Genomic DNA, 5,947 nt, shown 5'->3' on the forward strand with positions numbered 1-5,947 from the left:
GACAGACGGAGAGAGGAACAGAGAGACAGTGAGAGAGGGAGACGTGGGGAGCCGGTTCCATCGCCACCCTGTCTGTGGACCTGCTATCTACTGATAAAATAATCTGGGTATTCTCAGTAACACCAGGATGAGGCATGCATGCCTTCTACATGCCGTGTGTGTGTGTGTGTGTGTGTGTGTGTGTGTGTGTGTGTGTGTGTGTGTGTGTGTGTGTGTGTGTGTGTGTGTGTGTGTGTGTGTGTGTGTGTGTGTGTGTGTGTGTGTGTGTGTGTGTGTGTGTGTTTGTGTGTGTGTGTGTGTGTGTGTGTGTGTGTGTTCCCCCCCCCCCCCCCCCTTGATGAGCAAGGATATTAAAAAGAGGAGAGAGAGAGGGGGAAAGGGGCGGGGGCAACAGAGGAGGGTAGACTGACCGTCCATTCGTCCAGCGATGTCCTCCAGGACTCCATGGGCTATCTCAAGGTGCTCCTGCACCAGCTGGGAGAGGTAGATGCAAACAGTCAACTTCGGTCTGCGATTTAAATGGCTGCATTTAATGATATTCAGCCCCACTGATATTCAATTTCAGCTTGTGATCTAAATGACAATTTTACCCCCCCTGACCCTTGGATCCAGGGGAGAAGTACAGATGTTTTAGTCAAAGTAGCAATACCACAATGTAGAAATGCTCAATTACAAGCAAAAGGACTGTGTTCAAAGTTTTACTTGGGTATTGAAGTCCAAACGTACTGGTATCAAAATACAAATTTGTCTTATAGCCGATGTTGTGAGCATAAGTGTAAAGTATCGCTCAATACAGGTGGTTAATGTATGCATTGTATTAATTATTTACATCTGCAAAGAAAACAGTACCGAAAGCTTTCAAATAACTGTAGTGCATGGGTACAGAATTTATACCTCTGATGTAGTGGAGTAAAAGCATAGTTATTAATGTATCAATTAAAAAATGTAAATAATCAAGTAAAGTAAAAAGTAACTCTAAACTGTACTAGTAACAGTAGGCTAATTGAGTAAATGTACTTGCTTTTCACATTGGTCAAAGCACATTACGGCTCATGTCACACGAGGTCCCATGCACCGACCCATATAGCTTCAGCTTAACCGTCATTACTGGCATTCAGCGATTCTGAATCCAACAGGCATTAAAGAGGTCCTTTTTCACTGGCCCTTTGCTAACAGAGTTTAGAGTCAGCGCCAGGAAAATTCTCCATGTTTTGATGTTCGATCCAATCAGTTTATAGCGCAATTTCTTTTCTTTTTTTTACAAAGTGGGGGTCAAGATCTTTATAATACGCTACTTCTGGTGTGGAAACAGGTTATTTTCTTTTGACTTAGAAATAATAAATATAAATTAATAATATTGATGATATACTGTAACCTCAAATATGGTAGGTTATGTATTCTATCCCCATTCTCTGTCTAGCAGACAGTGTTGAGACTAAGAAATACATCTGGATATTGTCCTTCAAAGCATCACAAGACTGTGAGTGTAAAAGAGAGAGAATGATTAAATGTCTTAAATGAAGACAGAAGGATTAACAAATGAACATGAGAAATTAATCACTTGTTTTTCATCTCGCCACTGGGAGCCAATCTAATTAGCCATCAGGGCCAAGAATCTACGGATTTGTGGGAGGTATTTCTTCTCTCTCTGGCCTCTAAGCCAATTACCACAACAAACAGTGCGTGTGTGTGTGTGTGTGCGTGCGTGCGTGCGTGCGTGCGTGCGTGCGTGCGTGCGTGCGTGCGTGCGTGCGTGCGTGCGTGCGTGCGTGCGTGCGTGCGTGCATTTGTGCGTGCGTGCGTGACTGCGTGTGCACATGTGTATGCGACTGGTTTGATCATTAGATGTCAGTCAGTGCTCCACTGACTGTGGTGGTGATGTCAGAGCCTAACCTTCGCCAAGCCCTCCACATCCAGCCAATCTCAACTCACCAGTCCTTGTTATCGTCGTCATCATCATCATCACCACCACCACAATGATCATCATCTTCATCATCTTCATCTCATCACGTCAGGCCCCACATGAGCTGAGATTTTCCATTTTGGGAAGAGCTCGGATTTCGGTTCAACTGTTGACCTGTAGGTTAAGGAATAGTACAAGAATCAATCTACCTATCTACCGTATTCATTTTGTTTGATTGATTATATACTTTATTAACAGTTTTCAAAAAGTACAGTGGTAACATCATACAATGATGCTAAAAGGATAACAAAAAACTCCCTAAGGGCCTGTTTCCATTGTGGTCCTGTGTATTCAATTCATCAAGACATTTAAAGACATAATAATACACACATAAGACACATTTAAAGACATTTACACATTTAAAGACATAATAATACACACATAAGACAGAGTCAACGCTAGTAGCAATAAACTGATATGTACTTTAGGATACAAGAAACAATCAAGAAGGTGGTGTGGGGTGATTTCTGGTGTTTTAGAAGATTTCTAGGGCCAGTTACAAATTGCAGACAGGTGCTCTTTCATCATAGTGGTTTTGAAGGAGGGTATTAAGGAGTCACACTTTTTGATGGCCAAATGAACCAACAACTTAACAAAACCTGTGTCTGTCTGTGTTAAACAGCACTCCATTGTGTTTATCTTTCACCAGTGCAGCGAGTCACAGGCGCTCACACGGTCACACAGGGTCTTCTCGGATCAACTCGGGTATTACTCACAATGATTGACAGACCCGAGTTCCGCGGGATATACAGTCGATTTCGACCCGCTCTGTGATCCGAATCGGAGGGCCTGTGGTGAGCTCAGTCTAGAGTAGACTAACAGTTTCCAATAACCAAAAAATCATGAATTCTGTATGTCTGTCCGTCTGTCCCCCGGGTCTGCAGAGGACGCACCGAATGGGTGCAGGGCTGCAGGTACACGTTTGCGTACAACGCCTGGACTAGGTAAAACACGCCTAGTCCAGGCGTCTCTTCTGGGTTTTTAAACAGCTGGTGGATGGAAATGACGCTAGTGCGCAGCTTCACCTTGTAGCGTGGGCACAAAATCGGAAACGCTTTGCCCACACTACAAGTTGAAGCTGCACACTAGCGTCATTTTCTATATGGAATATTCATGAACATTCATACTGTATCCAGATATACTGTATTTTCAGTATATGGAATTTACATGGAAAATCATATGCACAGTACCCAGATGGAACTTAAATGGAAATGCATACAGTATGTATTATATGCTGTAGTGTACAGTATATCTATAGTGGATTACAGTGAATCACGGACATTATGTACCCAGCTTGGCCAGCTACAGTACTGTATCTACAGTATATGGAATATATACAGACAGTCACATGTATCCACATGTATACTGTATGTATAAAGCATATACATTCACATGTATCTGTGTATGTAATATACAGAGACCTCTTCATTCTTTCCATTAAGTGGAGACTGTTAACATGTGTCACCAGTCTAACGCACCAAGCCCGGGTTAAGCGCTCCTGCACGGGCCCTCTGCTATTAAACGCATGGAGCCATCTGCCAGGTGTGTGCGCATGTATATGCGTGTGAGTGTGTAATACACAGGTATCTTATTAATACATTGACCTCAGAGTCACGGCACAGTGGATGCATATAAAGTTAAAGGTGGATATTCAGTTTTTCCGTCCTACGGAGTGCCCTGGATTTTCCCTTATAAAGCTGATCAGAAGTGGCACACTCACGTACTCTCTCTCTCGCTCACACACACACACACACACACACACACACACACACACACACACACACACACACACACACACACACACACACACACACACACACACACACACACACACACACACACACACACACACACACACTCAAACGCAAGTACACACGTGCACACGCACGCACACGCACATGCGCACACACACAAAACCACAAGCCCTCCCAGACCTATAAGTGTCTTCTCTTTCTCTTAAGTACTTCAGCACACAGAGACGGTCGAGATGGACGAAGCAGCAGAGGAATGGACACGATGGACATCGGCCCACGTTCCCAAGATGACACACGCACATCGGGACATAGTGTCTCTACCAGCAGTCCCAGCACAAACCTTCACCAAATACGTTATGATCTTATGAATTGTGATAACAAGCAATAGCCTACTGCGTGTCTGTGGCCCCTATATGAGCCGCTCTCACTCCGTCTCACATGTGCATTTACTTGTTCCATGTTTGATGCAGTACAAGCTCAAAAATGTTCATGCGGCCATGCTGTGAGCTTGTAGATCAGCTATTTTCGGCACATAGCAACGACATTACGATGGGGTATAAACAGTCCGAATGAAAGGCTATATTTATCACATTTCACATTGAATCCAGAGGCTGCAGTAACTCACAAACGAGATCAAATAAAAAGCACTTATAATAGATTATTGGAGATGCTGGTTGTAAAGCTACTTCCTGTCTTGGCTGGTGCTATTGCCATAAGTACACATTGCTCAAACTTGTCTATAACCTATATATGGTCCAATGTCTCAATTGCTCTCCCTGTTGTGGAACCTGTAAATTCCTGTCCAAAACTGTATACTTTTCAGGATTCAAATAAAAAGATTGCGACAGTAACAGATTGACAAGCTCAAATCGCGTCACTTCGCGTTGTGTTGTGTTTCGAGCTTGTGGATCTGCTACTTTTGTAGTAGTATGATCAAGTAGGGTGTTAATTTCAGGGGAAAAAAACACAAAAAGTGACGATATGTACCCCGAGTAGATACTGCATTTTGGAGTATTATGGAATAATATACTCATAGACATACTGTAGTAGAACATAGATATCCTAACACAGGCTGTTAGGCTGTCTATGTCCTTACGTTCATCATTTTTTTATGTCCATGTGCTTCTGCACCATCAGTGCGTTCCTTGAAAGAAGCTCATACTTGGCACTGAAGTGTTTGCGGTCTGGAACTAGTGCTGCTCCTCACAACCAAGACAGGAGAGCCAGGAAATTGTGGGCCTTGTGACTACATTGATATCTCTGTTTGTCTCGAAATGTATGAAAACAATTAGATCTATTTATCTATTAATAAACTATGCCAATTTCGAGGACCACAGTCAGCCCTGGGCTTCCTAAATTCTCACCCTATCCTACTCATCAGTAGAACCATTACGTAATGATGCATCACCACCATGATCATAATCATCAATATTATTATTAAGAAGAAGAATAACCCAAGAATAAAGTGCACATCATTGCTGTCAGGCAGAAACCTCATATCTCCATATGTCACATATTGTGCTTTTTTGGGGGGTAAATTAAAACCCTATATACATCATCATAGAGTGTCACACAAAAGTAGTGAAATATCAGATCTACAAGCTCACAAAGCCTAAAATAATTTAAAAAAGGAAAGGTTTTGGACAAGGTTTCCACTGCAACAACTGTTGCAACTTTGCAAGGCACAAAAAAAATACAATACAGGTTACAAGTTAAAATCTGATGAGACCTTCACATCATGCATCCATATTTGAATTGTTCTTGGTCTTGCATTTCTAGCACCACGCACAGTCACACACGCACACACCCTTCCACTCTCCAGAAAGTAAAAATAAACAGGATTGCGGTCGACACAACAAGGCTACACACAGGAAATCATCACATCTGATAAACCACATGCAACAATAACTATTAAGTCATGTTTTCGGCTCTCCTAAGTCCATAATAATATGTCAACTTGAACTTCATGGGTCCACTCTAGTTTCCTCGACTGGGCAGTGCGGGGGGACGCTGAAATGCGCTGACAATCCAAATAGCGAGTTGCGTTTATTTTCACTCATGGTTACCCCTGGCCTGTATACACGGACACAAAACATAAAACACTACGGAATTGGCCTCAAAACGCTGCCAAGCGGTGTTTGTATGGGCCTATAGTTTGTGTAGTTATGTGTAGGTGTGAGTGTGTCGTGTACGTATACGTACATGAATGTTTATTCTGCTGGGTTTGTGT

This window comes from Electrona antarctica, assembly GCF_951216825.1.
Source record: "Electrona antarctica genome assembly, chromosome: 17".
NCBI classification, from domain to species: domain Eukaryota; kingdom Metazoa; phylum Chordata; class Actinopteri; order Myctophiformes; family Myctophidae; genus Electrona; species Electrona antarctica.